This window comes from Bactrocera neohumeralis, chromosome 5 (assembly GCF_024586455.1).
Source record: "Bactrocera neohumeralis isolate Rockhampton chromosome 5, APGP_CSIRO_Bneo_wtdbg2-racon-allhic-juicebox.fasta_v2, whole genome shotgun sequence".
NCBI lineage: Eukaryota > Metazoa > Arthropoda > Insecta > Diptera > Tephritidae > Bactrocera > Bactrocera neohumeralis.
The window spans coordinates 43465077-43488933 of NC_065922.1; the positions used below are offsets into that span (position 1 = coordinate 43465077).

Here is a 23857-nt window from a genome sequence, read left to right on the forward strand (position 1 = left end):
CTGCTTGCACATATGTGCACACATGTATTTGCGTTGAAAGCGATTTCGCAGGATTTGCGCTTGGCGAATGAGCCACTGACATGCGTGGCACCGCGCGCGCCGCAGCCGTGATTCTCTGCGGAGCGGAATTCTACTCAACTTTGGTTGTGTTGCTTGTAAATTAATCGCTGTTCGACAGCGTTCCGGTCACCGCCCACACCTTCCGCTATTGTTGGTGCTTCCCTGTACTTTTTTTGTTTGATTTCGGTTTTGGCTTGACTCCCCGAACCGATTCATCAAAGCGTTTTTCGCTGCCACTGAAATCAAATTCAATTTCGTCTTCTGCCATACATATATTTGTACATGTATGTATGTATGTATGTACTCCGTCACAGCGCCCGCCCTCCGCCAGCTGACTTTATAATGAGCAACAGTTCGTCGCGAGGCGGCAACAGCTGCCACGTCTCCGCCCACCGCAATTGCTGCTGCGCCAGCAAATACTTTGGCAATGACAATGTGTACCAAAACATGCACACACATATACACATATGCCCACACACACACACACATAATATCCATTTACGCCTACTGGCACTTGCTTGTGTCGCGCAACTTTAACATTTTAATTAAATTTTAATTACTTTTGATGGCGCAAATGCCATTCGATGTTTACTTGGATACTCGCTGGATTGCCTGGCAGCGAGTACAATTCCACGCTTGTCATTGCTTAACGAGATGTGTGTGTATATGTGTGCTTTTAATACGCACATCATGGTTGGAGTGATTGCAAGTAAAGACTGACGAAAATCGAATTTTCAGTGATTTATATACATATATACTATCTATATATACATATGTATACATGTATATAAGTACATATATACATGTAGCAAGATGTTCGTGCATTTACATGTAAAAATTATGTCCGAAATATAACATATTACAAAATTTTAAATTCCATCTGATTCTTCCACTTTTCAGTATACAAATTAAGCACTAATGATGTATCGAGATGAAATTTTATAAATTAACTGAATCGAAAGAGGAGGTCTAGCGAGTGATATCTTTCCAACTTCTACGTTGTAAATTGTTGTCCAGCAGTTGAATATAAATATATTTTCATGATGTTACAAATGGAAGAGGTGAAGTTTGCTAAATTCTTCAATTGTCTCCTTAACAATATACAACTTTTGATCCTGGTGGAGGACATGGCTTGCAACATAGAATGGATCCCCCCAGTATGGTGCGTATAACTTTATTTTAAAAAGCTTGAATTACTTTTGAATTTGAATTCGCAGCACTGCCCAAGATTTGAATATAATATGTCCAGATTGGGCTGAGGCGGGATCTTGGCCAAAGAAGTCAGTATAATGTATAATCAGGGCTAATCACTGGAAAGTCTGCTATATAAAGAGTACAAAGCACACCTTGGGCACGCCAACACCAACAATACCCTAGCAACAAATAATAAGGTGACTTTTAGAGAAAACACCGAGACATATTTATTCAAAAGATCAAATCTAATTGGAGACCCAGTTACTTCAAATAGTTAGCTCATTAGGCACCGCACCCATATTAATAAGATATTCTATGAATTTACATACTTCATCAACTACTCTGTAAATTTTTATACTTTGCAACCAGTTGTAACAGAGTATTATAGTTTTGTTCACCTAACGGTTGTACGTATCACCTAGAACTAATCGAGTTAGATATAGGATTATATATATACAAATGATCAGGGTGACGGGAAAAGTTGAAATCCGGTTGACTAACTGTCTGCCCGTCCGTCCGTCCGTGCAAGCTGCAACTTGAGTAAAAATTGAGATATCTTGATGAAACTTAGTATGGAGACTCCTTAGTACAACAAAAATTTCGAGTTCGTAGATGGGCGTAAGTGGACCACAAATTTTATAAGAAATCCTACCGACAGTGTGAAAACGGATGAAATCGGAGGATAAGCCCGCTCACTCCCCATATAACGGTACTATTAAAAAGTACTACAAGCGCGATAAATCAATAACTAGACATTCAATTTTACCAATGAGATGATATGAAAAAATTTTATGAGAGCCGGTGTGAAAGTTGGACGATGGGATTGGCAACGCCCACTTTTTGGTGAAATCCCGTATCTCGGGACCCAACCTACCGATTTCGACAAAATTTAGTACGTGGGATTATTATATTACATTGTGGAAATAGACGAAATTGTACAACAACTACGCCTACTTCCCATTTAGCAAAATTTTAAATTTCACTTGGTTCGTTCAGTTTCCAGTACAAAAATCAAGAAGAAATTAATATAACAGGATTAAACTTTGCATGAATTATGCCTTTAATGTATGCCACCTTGTGACCAAAAATTATTCAAATCTAACAAAAACTGTTCACGACACTAAGTACCGAATATTTAAAGCCCGGTACCTATAGTTGACTTTTGATCGAATGTGTCATTTATTGTGTGTTATATAGAACTGAAATTAAGTGATAATCGTTCTCTTGTAATGGTTTGTCTGTATGTCAAAAATGGGTTGAATTGGACCAATACTTCCCTTAGTCCCCATCTATCTTATATAAAGATAATCGAACTTCCGGGTGACTTTGTACCGTATATATCGGCCAATATGTGAATTTTCTCAATGAAAATGAGCTAGCGTATTTTACTCACAACTGTGTATCTTTGTGCCTAAATTAGATAAATTTGAGTAAAAACTTGACCTAGCCCCTTAATAACTAATATCAAGATTTTCGAACATCCGGCTGACTCCACTCTATATGATTGGTTTTACACCTTAAAGTATTTCCCTGGCTTTGATTCTTGCAAATTGCAAGAGTAAAAAATGTTCGGCTGTACACGAACTTAGTCCTTCCTTACTTGTTTAAACTTAGATTAGACAATTATCAATTGCGGCCTGAAGGGTTGAAGGGGGATTGTCTCAATTATTGATTTAATGGACTGTATTAATTCAGTTAGATTCTAGGTTTTGTTACTTGACAGAAAAAAATAAAAAAGTTCTGTGCAGTCACGTCAGCTGACCTTGTTTGTGCTGGAGTTTCCTGATATTAATTAATTTTCAGTTCTTGGTAAAAAAAAAACAAGAACATTCAATATCTTTAAATAACGTTCAATGAAGTATGACCAGACGATACACCTTGATGAAACTGCGCACCACGCAGTGATTAATTCTGGGAAAGGTTCCGTCTCACGTAATATTTCTGGATTTGATTCACTCTATATACGGCAATTTCGTTTGTTTACATTTCCGTTTTGATCAAAATGAGACTCATCAGACATAAACAGGCAATTTATCAAATTATTATCTTCTTGAGCCATTTCAAAAATTTTTCGGTTATTGTCTTCTTCGGTCACTTCTAAATTTTTTTGGCAAAACTACAGGCGAATAGGCAGATCTAGTGGGTTTAACCGGCTTGATATTTGAAATTGTACGGTAACAAGTCTTTTGTAATGACCGTCTGTTAACTCTAAGTTGCGAGTCAAAAATCTTGCATTTTCCTGAATTGACGATCCAACAGTCGTTTCTTGAATTACACATTCGGATCTCGATGACCTCGCTATCGACGAAAATGACGGACTTCAAAGCATGGTACTGCTGAACTATTCAAATCCTCTGCCTTTCAGGGCAAAGCAATTTGTCTGTAAGAAGTCCGCTTTAGAGAGCTGATTACTTATTTGAAATTCTCCATTTTCTAGTCACGAACTTTGCAGCTCTATCTATAAAGTAAGCAATTTGCCACTCTGTATACCCAAAAGTTTATAACAAACACCAAAGTAGACGTGGAAGCCCCAAAATGCACTTTCGTACATAAACATTTCTTAGAGAACATAAATGAAGGATGAAGTTGCCATACGTCAACATATCACCGTGTTCATTAAGCGTTCCATAGTGACTCGATTATAGACGTAATTGCACGAGCAACATCGACATATGGCTGCGTACATAACTATATATGTTTGTGCAAGTGTGCGTCATATCGTTCAAATCTAAATATTTTCCTCTTATATAATATATTAGCTTTTGCTGGCGCATGTAAACTTCAAAGCTAAATCGCAGTCAAGAAAAACATGCAACCCGGAGCTGCTGCGAGTACGCACTCGTCTGCATGTCGAACATGTGGCAGGTGAAGTGACGTTGCAACAGCGCGTTGCGGCGACAAAACCAGTGCTCCGAGCACAAGAGCATAAAGTTTTATTATCTTTTGCGTGTTGACATGCTGATGAGTTGACAAGGTGAGTTGAATAAAACCACTCATATCATCCGGAGGAAACACTCGCCAAAAGTGTAAGCTTTCTTAAGCTGCTGCCCGCGGCGGCAGCGACAGTGGCAGTAGCACTAGAAGCTGCAAAGCCAGTGTGGATACATTCTCGCTAATATGAAGACGCAGCGCAATCCTCGTCAGGCGACCCACACCACACGGGCCACCAGCAACCGCACGCACCGCAGCTAAGCCACAGCGCCGCAGTCGCCGCCATCTGCTTTGCAGCATTTTGATTTAATAAACAGTGACGCTGCTTTTGTCAGCTAAGGTTGACGCCAAATTGTGTCAAATATGAGTGGTTGGTGGGGAGTGTCGTGGGGCGAGTTAGCTCATCATGCGTTAGAACGTGGTTGTTTGTAGTCGCCATTAAATGCGTGTAAATGCTGTTAGATGCTGTTCGTTGCCGCTAAAGTGCATGTTGCTAACACTAGTGTGTTGCTGCCGTTGTTGTTGCATACATGCGAATATTGTTTTTGTTGTTTTAGCTGTTGCGTATGCACTGTTACTTGCAGTGGCGTTAGTTGTTGTGCGTGACACATGCCAACGGCAGCAGCCACCAACAGCCACACACTCAGCGACAAAGTTGCACCGCCAACAGCAACACCAACAACAGGCGTACAACAATAACTGCGCAACTTTTACACGTTTCTCAGCGCTGCTTTTGGTTCATTCTGGTCCTGGTGATCCTTTTGGCACATCGTTCACTTTGCTCGCGCGCTTTACAAATTCTGCGGTTGACTTTTGCTTGGTTTGCTATGCGGAATGCGGTGTGGTTTTGGTATGTACTTTTGAACATGCACACATACACACATACATATGGGGATAATCGTATGTAGATCTGACAATGGCTGCTTAGTTGACTACAAATGGCATTTGCGTTGTAAGTGCTCCGTAAATTTCCTAATTGAATTTTGGTAATGTTGATGTTAATTTTAATGCATTTGCTAACTTTAATTTTCTAACTATTGCACCGCAAAAATAAGTGGTAAAAAAATATTTTCATAATACCACGAACTCAAGTACCACTTTTGGCACAATTGTATGGCATAATCTGAAAATTTAGTTTTCTCATTTTTACAGTAAAATGGGGAAATATATCTGAAAAGCTGAAATAAATTTTTGCTAAATATAAGAGCAGTATCTGAAAACAAGGAAAGGCTGAAAAACCGTAAATTTTCAAGAAATAAATTTTTTTTCGTGATTTTTTTTACATATAAGAAAAGTTAATACTTCCATTAATAATAAGCATATTTTAGGATTTTTTTGCAGAAAAATAACGGAGTTATGTGAAGGGCAGAGAATAGATCGTCAATTTTCAAGTGATTTAAGGGTAACACCAATAAACGTGATTCTTAAGATGGTATGGGGTCAAAAAACTTTAAGGAGTGGAGGGCAAATTTAAGAAAAATCTTTTGATCGGGGAATTTGAAAGCATTTCGACGGACAAAGCCAAGCTCAGAAAACGTTTCAGAAGCGTTATATACATATTACCCCAGGATATTATTTGTTTTAGGACTAATCATTCCAACGTAAAAAGGAAGGATTAGCCGACTTTAGATTTTATAAACTTTCAAAAAGACTTAGGGTTCGACTTAATTTTAGACTCCATACAGCAGATGCAGCAGCAGAGAAAGAATTCGATACTGATGCAGAGAATTTGCCATTGCCGGATAATTTATTTTGAACATTGCAGATTTCTGACTTCAATTCATTAAGCTTTACGAATAAGAAATTTCGATCATCATATAGTTGTTGGATTAATGTGAGCGTCTTCGAGTTTTCATTTCTCAGTGATGTAACTTCAGCAATGAGAGAATTTAGCAACAAACAAAAACGTTCCGTTGATTCCTATTGTGACTTATCAGCACTTTGTTGGTGCAAATTTACAGTGGAAGTCCTGAGAGGCTGAGCATTGCGAGCTGTTGGCGACGCACGGCGAACGTATTGAATTTCTTCAAATCTCTATAGCACAATATTTTCAATGCATTTTTAGATTTAAGCAAAAAATTAACATCAGCTTGTGATAAATTGACACTGGCGGGCAGCTAAACTTAGGCTGAGCCCGATCCACTCTTAACCCACAAGCACACGGCTTTAAAACAAAATAGAATTCTAATTACGGAGTAAGAATTAGGCACGTCCACTCACTGTTTCATGAAAGAAGTCTGCTTGTGCAAGATAGAAACCTAAAAGTTTGGTTATTTAAAATTTTTACATAAACATATTTAGAAGTTATGTTAAGCAGGTGTTAATAGAAAAGTTTAGATATTTTTATTACTAACAACTTTGCAACCGTTCGAGAACGAGATGAAATTGTTTTTACTACCTTCATATAGAAATGAAATTATATAGAGTGAAGCTAGAAGGAATTTTTAAATTCCTGAAAAGGGTAATATATAACATCAGAGTGAAGGCAGAGTTTTTGAAAATTTTGCAAAAATGCTTTGTATAGCTTACTTTATTGCAAACACAAGCATTTGCGTGGCACAAAATATTCAGTGAAAGTTGTGAAGTGGTCGAAAACTGATGACATGTGTGTTGTCCATCCACCTTTTTTAATGAATGTAGCATCGATGAACTTAAAAACAAGAAAAAAACGATATCCTCGGCTGCACCTAAAGCTTATACTGATTACGATTGTTTAGTTTGTGTAGCAGCTATACGCTGTAGTCTCAACAATAAATATCTTTATGTTTCGGCAAATGAAAAATTGGTCCACAGGCTGAATGAGCAGCTTCTTGAAAAGAAAAGATGTGTGCCAAAATTGAGTTCGATATTTCAAAATTAATGATTTAATTCTCGTATATACAGACTGAGGCACGGAACAAACTAAGTCAACTCAGCTCATCGTGCTGATCGTTTGTATATATATTTCGTAGGATTTCCAACGTTTCCGTATTGTTATAAAGTTCGTGGCTAATTTAATATACAGTGTTCAGAAGATAACGAAAATAATGCTTGAAAGTATCCGGTCAAAGAAAAGCATGTCAACAAAAATTTTGTATTGCTTGGGTTCACGCGAGCAGTTAAATGTAACAGTCCAAGTCAAAGTTAATCTTAGGTTTAGGCAGTGCTGCTTTGGTGCTGCGGGATCGTTTTTAAAACATCGTAAATTTTTCCACAAAATTAGTGTAGATATTGACTCCAAGTGCCACTTAAGATTTTACTCCAAGTAGTAACTGTTCTTATTCTTTAATTTTCTTTCAGAATCTTGTTTGGGTTCACATATTTCACTTTGCTAGAATTATAGAAATTTACCTATCAAAATATTGTTTAATTTGATTAAATTTGAAGAAAGTTCGTTATATTTTTTCAAGCGATGGTGTGCTACTATGTGCTATGGTATGCTTGTGCAGAATAATATTTCCAATAATCAACTTTTTATGAAATATGGACAAATGAAAAAAGGAGATTGCTATTAATCTAGAGTAATTAATTACACAATGGATATCAATTATAGCCGTTCTGGAGGTAAAACAAGCATTCCACCAAGTGTGAAAATCTAAAACTAAAACTTTCAGCATCTTTCTTCGTAACGTTTTCAAGTGGACATTCTACATAAGACGCGGATATGAATTTTTTCATAAGGAAATGTGTTTGCGCCAGCCTTTCTATACAGCACACCTCGGTGTTACAGCAAGGACGGTCTTTTCGTCGCCACCTATGAATTTTTAGCAACAACAAAAGGTCCTGTTGCCATTGCTACAAAATTGAAATATTATTGTCAACATAGCCGAGTCTAGTCACATCACTATTTTCTGAAGAAAGTCAATCAAACTTTAACGATTTAGCCAGAATCATAGTCTGGATCACCACTGCAACAGTGTTCCAAAAAAATGCTGCTTGACAACAGCCTGCACCTCCATAAACAGTTCAGCATCACCGCGCTGTACCAATTGTCGTTCGTTCAGCGTGTCAGATGCCAAACCTTCCAAAGGCCTGTATTAGGCTACATATTTAGAAAATTTTAAGCGATTAACAGATTTATATTTAGCGATTTTTCACTCAGTCAGTGCAAGAGAAATTACTCCCAAATCAAGTGTTGCCTGGATTTGAACCTGATGCAATTTTACCCCGTTGAAATATCTTGACTGTCAGCGCATGTTTCGATAAACTTGAGAATTCTATAAGTTTAGGAGATAATACTATAATTAAAATGGAAGCAATGCGGTATTAAATTCTCAGAGAAATAGATACTTCTGAGAGCATATATCCAAGAGAATTGCCTACGAACATGACATCGGATTCAAAAGAATCAAATTAATGCACTAAAACTAACTTTGTTGAAACTCTCAAAAAGAAAAAAAATGAAGGAAAACTCTGTCGCCATTTCCTTTTACTTCTGCTAACTGCTTAAATACTACTCTCCTCAGTGACATTCGAACTTTTTTAAACTTGAATAAAAGTAACGGAATACTTATTTGCACAAGAGAAACTAAAACAAGAGCAAATTATAGCCTCACCAATACTTTGCGAGTCCCGGATAAATTTGCAAGCCGTCTATGTGCATATACATACATATGTATATGTATGCATAAATAAATATATATACATACATATATGAGTGCATACATACTAAATCACCGGCAATTCTCATAAGTACACTTTAGTGACCTCAAGGCGGCAACATTGCATACATAAGGTGAACGCACACATACCCATACATACGCCGCCATGCACATATCTATAAATTATCACATTTTATTATATACGAAATGAAAAGGAAAGGTGCACCAGCAGTTGCATGGGTGCGGCCTAACAATTGGACAGACAATTTTGCAACTTCACGGTTGACATAACGGCTGGCAGAGCGACGGTACGACAAATAAAATCGCAACTCTAGGTAGATACTAAAGCAGGGCATTAACTGCACTAGCCACAATTGAACAATCAAAGCGCTAGGTGGTGGTGGTGTGGGCAGAGTTGTTACTTACCCACCCAAGATATAAATCTCCAGTGGGTCGCTTGATATAACGGAAAGGACTAAGGGGCAATGTACGCTGTATGTCTATTCGTCACTACCGTGCGGCTATTATGCCATACTTAGATGGGTTAAAGCCAACATGCGCTCTCGTACCACGATCACTGGACCAGTGGCAACATTGCTTACGCAAGCCGCCGTTAGTCTGCCGTTGCTACAAAGGCATACCTTGCAGCCGCAACAACAAACAATCCAACCAACCTCCTCAACTCTTCGCATATATTGATAATGTTGCCCGGCGCATCAATGTGTGCGCCAGTGCGTATGAATAACATTCAATGTGATTACATTGGGGCAAAGGCAGTGATTACGACCCGTCAACCTGTACCAGGCTACATAGGTGTGGGTGTGTGTGTATGTGTGGCACTCCGTTTTGGGAGCGGATTAGCAGCGGCATTAAGCATTACTACAACGTGCCTTGTGACTTTTGAATATTCTCAGCTGGAGACCGGCTCTGCTGTGGCTGTGGCGCAATTGTGGCTAGACTTTAAGGTCGCCTGCTGTTAGGCGGTGCTAAGCTGTGCTGACTGTCTATTTGGTATTGGCGCATATTTTAATTGAATCTTAATGTTTAGAGGCACATCTTAGTAGTCAGCAAATTATTTTCTTTAAATCACTGTTTTTCTATTAAAGAAATTTCATTCAGGATTTCAAAGATTTTAGTATTAATATTAGTACAGATATGTATGAATGGCATTAAAGTATTATTCCGATAAAATTTCAGAAAGGTTTAAACTCAGTTATATGCTGCAAAATACTACTACGCCACGTATGTATGTATATTAGTTAGCGTGCCCGCAGAGTGGGCATTTAAAGCCGAGCCGAGCGTATTCCATTTACGCAAAACGCGCATTTACGCTGGGTTCGGCATTGAGCGTCCACTCTGTTATATAATGTTATGTTAAGTTATGTCATATTATATTAGTTATTTTAAGATATGGTAAGATTTCTCCTTGACAATTTTTGCTATCTTAAGTTACATAAGTTAAGTTAAGTTAAGTTAAGTTAAGTTAAGTTAAGTTAAGTTAAGTTAAGTTAAGTTAAGTTAAGTTAAGTTAAGTTAAGTTAAGTTAAGTTAAGTTAAGTTACGTTAAGTTACGTTAAGTTAAGTTACGTTAACCTTTGCCTATCTTTTAAAAATTGCAAAGCTGATGATAAATATCAATATCAGTGAGCATCGACTTAACCACAATTTGAAATATAGTGTACATTTTTAGGGTTCCCAAATGTTTTTGGGTATCTTTGTTTGAACCGTAGAAAGAAGCAAAGGAACCCTCATTTTACATTTCCGTTGACAAAAAAAAGAATAATATCCCTTTATCTGCATACATCAGTGTTATATATACATATATATATAAATGCTTTTAATATTTAATTGTCTTTGAACATTTGCGCTTCAACACCTTCCTGTCAAATCTCGACGCGAGCAGCGCACGGAAAAAGACAATTTATAAGTGTGACGAGTTAATCAGTCGTGACTTCGCTGTCGGCTACTGCCGAAAAAATGTGTAAATCAATGTTGCATGAACATTTTTGCATATTTGCCCTGCCACCACTGCTGACACAACCTTGCAACCGATGGCGGACTGGTGCGCACACTTGCATTCCTGCCACAGGCACACACCCAATAAGATACACACACACGCCATGCTTTCTCAAGTAATTAAAATTTTAACACAGATCGGCCGGAATTACTTTTTAAGCCAATCGTGGCGTTGCCGGCTTTCATTTAATATTTTTGTTTTTTTTTGTTGTTGTTATATACATAACTTTTACTGACCATTTACCCATTCAACTAGTTCAGTCACTCAGTCTGCCTCCCATTTGCACGCTTCATTCTACTTTTCCCCATGCCACACACACAGGCACCCACCCCTGTTAGCGCCTCTTCATCGGCTCTTAAGTGCTTTTTACTACACTCGTAGTATATGTTGTGTACGGCACGCTTCAAACTCCATTGAGCTGTGGGAAATATTGAAATATTTTATGGCTTGCCTCAGTATGCACAGCGGCGTCCCGCAGTTGAGCGGCACCCCTTCCCCGCAACCCAACAACTCAGCACTCAGCACACTTCATCCAGTTCAGTGCAGCCTTTCATTGCCCACTGCCAGCAGTCAGGTCGGCTCACTTCAATTTCGATTACTGTGCTGCCGTAAAGTTTTAAGTCCAGTGCAGCGGCGCAAGAAGTTTGTGCTCGTGCTCGTCGTAAGCATCCCTCATGTCCTAGCACTCCGAAAACCATTCCGAAAAGTGTTGTTCGGGGATTATAGCGCTGCAACGCTTCAACAACTCAGCACTGGCTATGTATGTGAGTATGGTAGATACAGAGCTCTCAGAACAGCGTTTTAAAGTTGCACACAATGGTAACCATCCAACTACAACACACCCACTGCCGTAGACTGGGCCATCCGCCCATCCATACGACTCTAAAACTATGGAGGTTGGAAGGACGAAGGCAATTGTGCGAATTCCCAGAATTCTCTTAGTCTTGTTCATGCGAAATTTGTTGTTATGTTATCATTGTGGTTGTTGTTTGTGTTTAATATTTACTTTGGTGTTATTGTAGTTACAACAGTTGTTTTTTTTTGTTGTAAAAATTACAATTCGAAACTGGGGGCTCACAAATTTAATTGGCAAACGGAGTTTATTATTAAAAAGGCATAAACGAACGAGTGGGAATTTCCAAGAAGCGCAGCCAGATAGTTCATGCACTCAAACACACACACTCACATATGTCGACTTTTACAGTTATTTACGCATATGAATGTGCAGCTTCTCCGCATGAATGCGAACTGCACGCAACCTTTGGCCTTTAACTAAGAATTGCAGATGACCGAGAGTTGAATTGAAAACTTTTGCACTTTTAAATGGAAGCCCTGCGAAGCAGTTACAAACATTTGAGCTTATAGTATATGAATACTTACTTACTTACACATATGTATATGGTGCATGCATGCAACCATAGGAAGCTGGTGCGCTTTTCAAACTATGCAGCGGTAAATACACCCATGTGCTGAGTTGTGTGGCAAGTACTACATACATACATACATATGGATTTGGGTCATATGAAATGTTTATTGGCAATACGCTTGCATAGCCTTCACTTTTTAAATTCTCCACTCCATTTTTATATGCATGGCAGTGTATTGTGCATATTTGTAGAAATTAAAAATTATATTGGAACTGCGAATGAGGATTCTAGCGAAAACTTTATGGCTTTCCGGTGAAACGAAACTACCTAATTTTTCGATATCGAATTGCTTGAGTCAAATTATGCAGTGCTTTTAGAGATTTAAAATTTCCTGCCGAGCTGCCACGTTAGCTGCCAAACTAAGCACAAATGTTTGATACTAATGTCTAGTGCTTTTCGGCAAATTACTAATCAAAGGCGAAATCAAACGTATAATTTTGATCTTTGTGAAAACCTGTGTTACGTTTCAAAAAATCATCTTCAGAGACACTTTTTTGCTTGAAAGGGTATCTAAGGGTATCTCAGTAAGCCAAATTTTGGCATTTGTATTGTGCATTTGGAAATACAAGCAGTGGTGAGGGATTCCCAACTTCCATTGCAGCCAAAACTATTATCTACTTCCAAAGGTTACTTCGCTACAGGAAATAATGTTTTACTCTTTGGTGCTTCACACCAATATTCATCAACGTAAAATGCTTTCAGTATGATTCATCAAGGTAAACATGCTCTTAAAACCGAACTTTATTCGAAGTTTGCGAGTATACTATAGGCAAAAAATAGATATACTTTTTAATTTAAACTCCTTGGGAAAACCCATTAGTTGAAATTTTTTTCTAGGTTGGTATAACTGTAACGGTACAGATGTCCAAATATTACAACAAAATAATCATTAGTGTTTAGTATACGCTTGTCTTTCTGAAGTACATAAAGTGCATTCGGCGAATTTTTCGATGAGTGAAATTATTCAACAAATCATTTCGATTAAATTTTGTGTGCAGAATCAAATTGCTGCTGCTGAAACGTTCAAAATGTTGGAAAAGGCCTTCGATGACAATTGTTTGTCGTGAGCAAGTGCTTTTTGAATTATTCAAAGAGGGTCGAGAACGTCTTCACAGCGAAACACATCCAGGACGGCTATCAACATCAATTGATGATAAACACGTCAATAAAATAAAAGAATTGGTACTTGAGAATCGACGACTAACATTCACAGCTCTTACTGCCATCGTTGGAATATCAGGGGAGGCTATTTTGCAAGATAATTTGGGCCAAAGAAAAGTAAAAGCACGATTGCTTCCAAAATCACTAAAATTTTTCGAAAAAAACAGCGTCACGTTAACAGCTAATAGCGCTTTCGACTACCAGTTTGACGTGAAACATATTTTTATTGGTGATTAGTCTTCGATCTATGCTTAAGACCTGCCAACGGGCCGAATGTTGTGGCAAAGGTGAGGCCAAGCCAAAAAAAAACACGTCAAAGAGGGTCAAAATCGAGGTTATGTTGACAGTTTTCTTCGATTATCGAGATGTGGTGCACTCCGAATTGGTTCCCACTGGCCAAGCTGTCAACAAGGAATACTATTTGACTGTTGTGAGTCATCTGCGCGAAGCTATTCTTAAGGACAGACCGGAATTATGGGCCGACAAGGCTTGGTTTTTGCAGCACAATGTTTCACCGTCGAATACTGTATTAGTTATTCGTGATCATATAGCCAAAAATTCAACAAATATTGTTCCACAATCACCGTATTCGTCTGCCTACGACACTAAACACATCATAAAGATTGTCAAACATGGTGGTGGCTATGTAGATGCTTTTCTACCTGAGCAGTTGGTTCGATATTCTGGTTAAAAGCCATAATATACCAAGAAAGAAATGGCCTTAAAGCGAGAGTTCATGCAGGATAATGACCCCAAACATTCCTCAAAATTTGTTAAAGAATGATTCCAAGGCCAAATTGTAGTGGCCTGTCCAATGTTCTAAATGAGACAGAACACTTGTGGTGATATTAAAAAAGAGGATTGGAGGCTTTAAACCAAACAATAAGGAAAAACTTTGAGAAAAAATAAAATCCGCAAGGTATGCCATTGACCCTTCAACTTGTGCCAATCGGTTTAATTCAGTTAAGCAGAATGAAAATGTGTCCAATCTGCGAGCATTGCCAGGTAGAAAAAAGTGTCTTCGTGCCTTTTTTAAATCTTAGCTCATTAACTTTCCCTTTGATAAAGCTTCGCAACAATTTATGAGGCATTTAGTAGCGCTTCCGGGTGGTAAACTAATTTGGTGACGTCGCTGACATAGATGACTTTTGTTTCGCTTCTGAGCACATATAAGCTTCTTGATAACCAAATTTAAAACAAATTTGCAGTAATTCCTAACATTACCGTAGGTTTCCGCATATTTAGAAATAGCATTGTTATCACAAGAAAAAGCACTAAATAGTTACAAAATCGTATGGTAACAGGCAACATGGACTCACAACTCTACAAGTACTCATCCCACTCTCTGCCCAATTGCCCACGGCATATTTAAATAAAATTGATAATTTCGATAACACATTAATGATAAATATGATTGAAAACTACTGAATAGTGTACATTTTTAATATATTCATTAAGCTTATTGAAATAATTGCGTCTGTACTTTTGTTGGACATTAACGATAATAAATTGAAAATGTCCAACAATACCAATGATATTATTTGGGAATTATATTCAAAATCTATATGTGGTGTATTTTGTATCCATAGACATCGTCTCATATAAATAGCCATTGGCGCTATCAATAATTATTAAAATGAACACTGTGAAAGTATAAAATTGTTTCGGCAAAATTAAAAGTTCTTCATGTACATTGAAAATAAAATGTATTTATTGTATTTATATTTGATTATTTAAGCTTCTATTGTAGCATTTATACTAGTATAGTTGTTATGAAGGTAAATGCCTGTGCGTGTCTGCGCGTAGTTTGCTCGGTTTCGAACTCGAATTCATTGAAATCAAATGCATTTTTAGCGCCTTTAATGAACTGCAATTAATTTTCACCAATCAACGCCAATATTATTCCACATATGTGTGTGTGTGTGCGTGTGTAGAAGCATGCAATTAATGTTATTTGTGGCGATGTAAATGGAAATTTTCATTCTAATACCATATTTGTTATAATACTCACACTCACACACATATTTATTGGTTCGTTAATGTGGTCGTAAAAATGTTGTGAGTTCCGGAAAATGGCTAATTACTGTTATGTTTTTTCCGCTTCAATTGACCAATTGAATGGGACTTAATTGAAATAATTATCAGCAACAAACAAATGCCAGCTGGCACATTATAACAGACTTTGGCACATTAGGGTGGTACTAATGTAGAGGAAAATTTTAAATTTTTGGCGTAAGGTTCAAATTAATTTTTTTAGTTTTTTACATTTCTATAATATATAATATATAATATTTCTGTTCAAATAAAAGGCTGATCATACAAGGAAATGTTGTCTATCAGCTGAGCAACTTCTTGGGGGACTAAAAAGTAATCACATTTCGATTTGGAATTTCAAAATTCATAAAAATAAATCATCTTGCGTAAGAATTTTATTTGTATTTTATCCCTCAGTTAGCCTTAGTTTTTAAGCACACATGAAATTTCAACGAAAATTAGTTCACCCTAATATAAAGTCTAAGCATTAAGCCACAACACTTACTATATGCACATAAAAGCTTTCTCTTAAGTAGTTAACGCCAACAACACGTGGCATATATTTCTTCTGTCTACATTTTCATAGAGACATATCAAAAAACAAATATATATATACCTAAGAAGCCCTGAAAAATTACACACGTGCATTTACGCCAAATTAAAAAGAAGTTTGCGAATCCAAATGCCAAAAGTTTTCGTTTTATATTTATAACCTGCATATATCACGCGCTAACATTAATTTACTTTTACAATTTGTTACAGATTTGATTTCTTTTTGTCGCTTTTCGGTCTTTAATTCAATTTAGCTTGCATATTTATAGGCGCTTCAGCGCTGAGCAAGCGAGTTTAGAGACAAATAAATCTTCATTTGTCTTCGCAAGCAAAACAAAACAACACAAAGCGGTAAGCAAAAGTAACACCGTTAGATATATGTGAATAGAACCGAAGAGTTATAAGCGCGAATGAGTGTTGGGGGAGCAAAGAACTGGTGAAAACGAGTCGTCGTCGAGTTCTCAACACGGTGTCATCTATTATGTTGTTGGCAAGTGCCATTAAAATCCTTAACTGCCACTTTATTAGCGCATAAAACACTTAGCGGCTGCAGCACATGCACAAACTCATGCCACTTGTACTTCTAAAGTATTGTGTATTTTGCATTAAATATTTATTTGTAAAGCTGATTAAATGAAGCATCCCATGGCATTGAAAGCAATAAAAGTTTAACGGTAGCAAATTAAAATTGATTTGAAAACGCTATTTGGTATAGATAGTCGTGACTAGGATAATGAAAGCAAGGTTTGTGCTTAACGAAGTTGCCACACTGTATTATTATAGGAAAATTTTTGGTTTTTTGTTATTTTTTGAGAGTTTATAGCAGTTAAACCAAATGTACTGTTAACTTTTTAACAACACAATAAAAAATATTAATTGAAATAACGAAAAAGTGGCAACCTTATGCAAAAAAAATCAAAAATCGTACTACTTATGAGAGATATTAATATTTTCAATAATCCTCTCATTTATTTATAAAAAAAATGTTCTTAATATTCGATCTATTACTATATTCGGGTTGCCAAGAGAACGACTCACTTGATTATTACTAAATTTTTTCAATATATCGAACATGCGTAGTCGGAGATAATCATATTTTGCAGGAGTTTATAATGGATATGCTCTAGCTGAGCGAACATGCCAAAAAAATGACGTACTGGACGCCCAAAAAAGTATGAAAATGAGTAACTGTTTGGAAGTTACACAAACAACCATTTTAAAACGTTTTAAAGAATCTTAGTACATTGAATATCAGAGAACTTTGGCATCATAAGAATTGAAGATAAGAGACGGTTAAATGATGAAAAGTGGATCGATAACGTCAACTTTAAACGCACGGAATCATACGTGGAAACTGAGAAACCAGTCAAACCGGGTAATTCAAGTAGTGGTACTTGCTTCAGTAGCCTTTTTTGACAGACAACGCGTAAGTAGTGTCAAGCTGTCATGTTATTTTTCAGAATTTTTCGGTATTTCACCATGAGAAGACTTACGCCCGAACAACGTTTACAAATCGTTCAACTTTATGACGAAAGTTCACGTTTTGTAAAGAATGTGTTTCGCACTCAACATAATCGGCCTACTGAGCGCACAAATCTCACCACCATGACCCATCTTCAGACCCAGCAATCATTATTGGATAATATCCGACGGAATATACTACGTCCAGCACGCAGTGAAGAAAATACAGCAGACGTAGCTGAAAGTGTGCACTATGACCGTGGAGAGCCGAATTGGCGCCGTTGCCAGCTAGTCGGACTGACGTATGGAACGACTTGATGCATTTTTCAGCGAGACCTTAAACTGAAAGCGTACAGCTTGTGCAAGAACTAAAGCCACCGGACCTTCCCAAGCGGAATTACTTGGGTCTACAGGCTCTTGAAAAGTTCCAAGAAGATCCGACGTTTTCGAGCCAACTTTTGTTCAGCGATGAAACCCATTTCTGGCTTTTTTTGGCAGGAGCAAACTGAAGAGATTCAAGAGCTGCCATTTCAACCAGAAAAAACAATGGTGTGGTGTGGTTTGTGGGCCGGTGGGATCGTTTAACTATATTTCTTGAAAAACGGATGGGAAAATTTTATAGTTTGGACATATTTTGAGTAACGCCATACGAATTGTAATTTTATGACTATGGCAACCCTTTTTAAAGCATGTAAATAACAAATATTCGAATCCTATTTCTTGGATAAACTGAAAAAGAAAATTTTTGACACTACTTTAAAAGGTATATTTTTGTAATGTGGGTTCACAACACTTTCTTCTGAAATCGAAGTAACCGATTTGAACTTAAAATTATTATTTTTGAGCCCTGCTTTTATATATCTAAATATATCTAATTATATGATATTTTAATATTTTGTTACTTAGAAGCCTTTCATAAATCCTCTTCTTCAGTCAATTGGTTGCAAAGTTTTGCCAACAACTAAAATATATAGTGCTCTATTATATCAGTGATGGCAACCACTCAAAACTAGAAAAGTAATGACCAATAAATTTAGAGCCATTAAAATTTCCAACAAAATACACAGTTGCATTTAATATGATTAGGATTGTTGTTGTTAGTCGATTAGCGGATTTAATTAACAACTCTATTAATATTATAGACATAAGAAACCTACAGACGGGGAACATAAATGTCGAGCAATAAACATAAAACTTGCTGAGGCATAAAAACAAACAAAAGCACCGACAACCGAAACAAGAAGAACGAGAGATGAAGCCAATAACTCTCAGCAAACTCCATAAGCAAAGCAACCGCAGCTGCTGGAGTCTCAACAACCGTTTGTTTACTGCCTATAATCGTTACTCGAATTTTAACTGTTTTGACACGCTTTCATTGCCACGCCACCACCCTCACACCACAACAGTGAAAGCCACGCAATGAGCAGGAGTGCGAGTAGTGAAGCTGTTATTGATAGCTGAGAGTCACACACACGCACACAAACGCGTTGAGCTTGAGTGCGCACAGCAGCAAATGAACCACGAGCATTGTGGGAACAATGGGAAATTACCTCTCTGAAGACGCTACCAGCAACTATGTTTATATCGCTTGGTTACACAAAAGCAACAACAACAAAAATAAATTTCGCACAGCTGTTGCAGCATGGACAGCAGGAGACGAGCCCAGAGCTTTGGACGGTGGCCTGGGGCGATTTATTATCTAGGTGCCGTTGGAGTGCGCCGTGCAAGGAATGTAATGGCGCGCTGAGCACCACAAGGTAGGTATGGTAAAGAAGTTTATTTATGCATGTAGATGAGCACGCAGGTGAACGAGAGTAAGTGGTTCCTTGCGTTCGCTTTTCCGGTGTGATGGCCGCTGCGCTTTTCTTAGGTAAGTTTATTTCGGTTGGTCTCTGGCATACTAATGATTATGATAGTATTGAGACATCACCGCACTAAGCAGTGAGGGAGTACGCAAATTAGTATTGGAGCTGTGTTAAGCAAAGGTAGAAAATGAAAGAAACAAAAAAATATTTAAGTCCTAAAGTAAGATTCAGGCAATGAAAGAGTTCTAAATAAATTTATAGCGAATTGCTGTTTATAAAAATTAAAAAAAAGTTCACCGAAACGGCTGAACCGATTGCATTGAAAATTCAACAAGGTTTTCTTTGGTATATTTTTCAATGAATGATCAAAGGAATAATATTTAAATCTTTTAAGGCCCTCTAAGTGTAAATTTTTTCCTAAAATCGATTTTTTTTTTCGAAGTCACTGTTGTGCCAAAAAAATAAATTTTTGTTGGTGCTTTGATATTTAAAAGTCAATGAAGTATATAAAAATTCTAACAATGTTGTCGGCTACTCACAACAGGACCATCCACATCAGATTTCTTAGCCGAAAATGTGGCAACTAAAAGTACAACAAGTGGCTTTTTCTATAGAATTTAATTGTGTATGCATATAGCGTTGCCACCAGTGAGAAATTATGCTTCAAGCAAGTTCTTTGAATTCTAATTTTTTATGCCACGTACTTGCAGGTTCAACAAAATAATTTTGGCATTCAACCGAGATATGTTTGTGTGTGCGTGTGTTGCACCAAATGGCTTCTAAATATTTAAATCACATAATGGCCAAGGCACAGCTGCTGCGATACCACTAAGGGTAAGGTGGTTGGCATAATACGCTGAGTATGCAGCGGGCGCGAGAAAATTATCATAATGTCTAAAAGAATTAGAAAATACTTAAGATATGTGCATACGAAATGCACAAAACCACTGGGTTGCAGGGTCGAAAAATTTATAACAACAAAAATAAAAATAATATTATGAAAGGAAAAATGTTCATACACGATATATATTCATATCAAGTAGCCTTTTTATTCGCTAATTTCGAAATAATATAAAGTGTGTAAATCCTTGTCTAATAAACCCTGGGCAAGTAGAAGCCAGAATAAAAGTCTAGAAATTATGAAACTCGCAAAACAGCGTGATAAAGGCATTTTATTCATATAATTCTGTTAAGGGAGCCGAAAGCTGATCTGTTTGTTTTAACTGTCCATTTAGTTCTCATAGTAACATAAACGAATTTACGCTGAGAAACAAAATAATTCACAAAATTGCTTATGAATGGATAGAAATATGTACTTTCTCAAATTCAAATATGAGCTATAACAGAGCAAAAGAGAAAGAGAAGAGTGATATTATACAGGAAATAACATATAAGTATTACAGCGATTTTTGGAAATTAAATCCGTTAACTCTATAATAAGAAATACCAGATTTTATGCTAACCCAACATTGTGAGCCGAAGTTCCCATCGAGAATCTAGCTAAACTGGCGAACATATTGAGTTGAGTGCAATTCAGCCATTCCTCCAATTTTCTGACTGTCGGTGAGAGTGAATACGAATTGATTGGATCGCTATTAAAGACGGTTTTGGTTTAGCGATCTGATATTTCGAAATGAGATCAATAAATAATAAAAGCAATTAAGAATCCTTTAAGGCATTATACCTTATGCTATATTTTCATTATAATCTTAGAACATATATATATTATACTTTAGTTTAGAATACCAAGACCAACTACGACAAAATATGCGAAATATCTTCAAAACCTAAAAAATTTAGCTTGAGGAAACTCAAAACAGATTACCAGGTTTTACACTGTATTTTATATCAGCTGGGTTAACTTAAAAAGAACTATGTAAAGGTACATACATAAGTATATACCAAAAAGCTTCAAGTTATAAAAAATATTTTCGTTTATTCAAGAGATGCTGCAGCATTTTCAAATTGAGAAGCAATACAATGAGCTCACACCGAACCTTAGTTTCAACCCGAAAATGCGTAAGGAACTTAAACGGACATAATAATTAAGGACTAAGTTACACTTCTTGTAAGAAGTACTTTCGACTTCGCGGCATAAATAGCTTGCACAGAAAAGTAGCACACTTACAAAGTCTTGTTTGAAGATGTGATATTTCATATAATAAAAAAGAACAAACTCTAAGTTAAATCAACTTATTTTCCTTTGAAATATTTTTATGGTACAACGTTCACCCATTTCTGCTGCACATAGAAGTAATGTTAATACTTTATTGTATGGCCTCACTTTTCAAGATAGATCGCCATCTGCGAGGTAAGTTCTCCACTAATTTCTGGCATATAATCCGTGGAATGGAATACCACGCCTCCTTAATTCCAACCCAAATATCATCCGATTTTTTTTTAACTATTTGTTGCCCGATCTTTATACAAGGTGCATTCCAAAGTAAACAGGACTTAAAAAAAAAAAACAAGAAAAAACGTTAACTTCGGTTGTAGTAACTATGTGTTCAGTTTGTATGGAAGCTATATGCTATAGTCAACCGATCTGATCAATTTCTTCGGAGATTACATTGTTGCTTTAGAAAATAATATATACCAAATTTCGTGAATATATTTTGTCAAATGTGAAAGTTGTCCATACAAGAACTTGATTCCGATCGTTCAGTTTGTATGGCAGCTATGTGCTATAGTGAGCCGATCTGAACAATTTCTTTGGAGATTACATAATTATCTTGGAATATACATTTCGTGATTATATCCTGTCAAATGTGAAAGTTTTCCATATAAACATTTTATTCCGATCGTTCAGTTTGTATGGCAGTTATATGTTATAGTGGTCCGATATCAGCCGTTCCGACAAATGAGCAGCTTCTTGAAGAAGAAATGACGTTTGCAAAATTTCAAAACGATATCTTAAAAACTGAGGGACTATTTCGTATATATACAGACAGTCAAAATTCGATAAATCGATGTTCCATTTAATTTCCATGAATTTCAATAATGATTTCGGCTGATTTCGGCTGATCGATGGAGTTTCGATGGAATTTCCGGTGATCACGGATTTTGATTGACCAACGTGTTGACCGTCGGTCTCACGCACCACTTTGAGAACGTTGAAACCACTCGTGCACTCTGCTACGGGATAGGCAATCATCGCCATAAACTTGTTTCATCAATTGAAACGTTTCGGTAAAAGTTTTACTAATTTTAAAACAAAATTTAATGTTGGCTCTTTGTTCGAAGCTCATTTTCGCACAGATAACACGAACATACCGACACTTAAAACGCAATAACTTCACTTTCAATCTACGAAATGTCATGAAATTGTGAAATTCTCACTCGACAATCGATAAAGATAGCAGATTCTAGCGCACTAGTCGACATATAGATGGCGCCACCTGGGGGCGCTAGATTCAAAAAGTCCTGTTTACTTCGGAACGCACCTTGTATGATTCTTAATATTTTCTATCGCATAAAGATCGGGACTTTGCGCTGGCCATTCTAACACATCAATATTTTCGGTAGATAACCAATACTTCACTGCCATAGCTTTATGTTTCGGATCATTATCATGCATGAATATCCAATTTACAGGCATTGATTTAAATGAGAATGGCTCCATTTTTTGTGGGAGCATTTTAAATTGGAATTCATTCAACTATCCATTCTAAACAACGGCCTCTCTTCATACCTCGGAGTCTCACCACCAACCATGATATTACCTTCACCATGTTTTACCGTTCTTTGGTGTATCTTAAGTTTAAGTATTAGCCTTTCGGACGATAAGCAAACGTTTTACCATCGGGTCCAGTTCTATTCATTTTTGTTTCATTGCTTCATAATATTATTTTTAAAACCTTTCCATTAATCCCTCCATGAGTCATTAATTTTTTTTTTTTATAAAAGCGTTTTTTTTCGGCTGATGCATCCATAGAGGTTAGCGTTATTGACGCAAGCTCGATGGATATCCATCCATTTTCTCACATTTGGTTGATCAACTTTGCAATTGGTTCTTCGTAGGGGAGCCTTCTGGATTTTAGTTTTCATTTTTGACTCTGGATCAGAATTAACTGATCTAATAACGTTATACACCATTTTCCATGAACATTTTAATATGTACTTCTGGTGTTTGAGACGGATTATTACCGTTTGCCAAGAGTTCGTATATAACACGTCATGGAGTACGATGCATTCCGCTATCCATTTTTGATTATTTATGCAATCTAAAAGTTCACACTTTGAGCAATAATTTTCTTTCACAACTTTCGATTTTCAATTGTGAAATGATCAATAGTAGCCAAGTGTGTTATTTTCCTGAACAGCAGCAAAATGCAACTTACCAAAAAAATCGCCACAAACAATATACTAAGCATGATAACGAGACATGGCTTACCGTTACACATTACCCCAGTCAACACAAATACTCAGGTGAAGTATAAAGCTGTGACATATATGAGAAATAAGGAAAAATTTAAGCACAAATATTTGCATCACTAAGCGTGGTTGAGGTTAGAGGTGAAAATACCAACGCGAAATATTAAAATATTATTGTATTTCTAAAAAACCAAATCTGCAATCAAATCTGCCAACAAAAATAGCTTCATTTAAAAAAGGAATCAAATTGTTAACGCAGCA

At 36.8% G+C, this 23857-nt stretch overlaps 1 protein-coding gene across 18 annotated transcripts in view; it reads right to left on the reverse strand.

The window, feature by feature from the left end:
- Positions 1-23857, reverse strand: part of LOC126760566 (disintegrin and metalloproteinase domain-containing protein 9) — a 578909-nt gene that overhangs the window by 110080 nt on the left and 444972 nt on the right. The gene's annotated exons all lie outside the window — the stretch shown is intronic.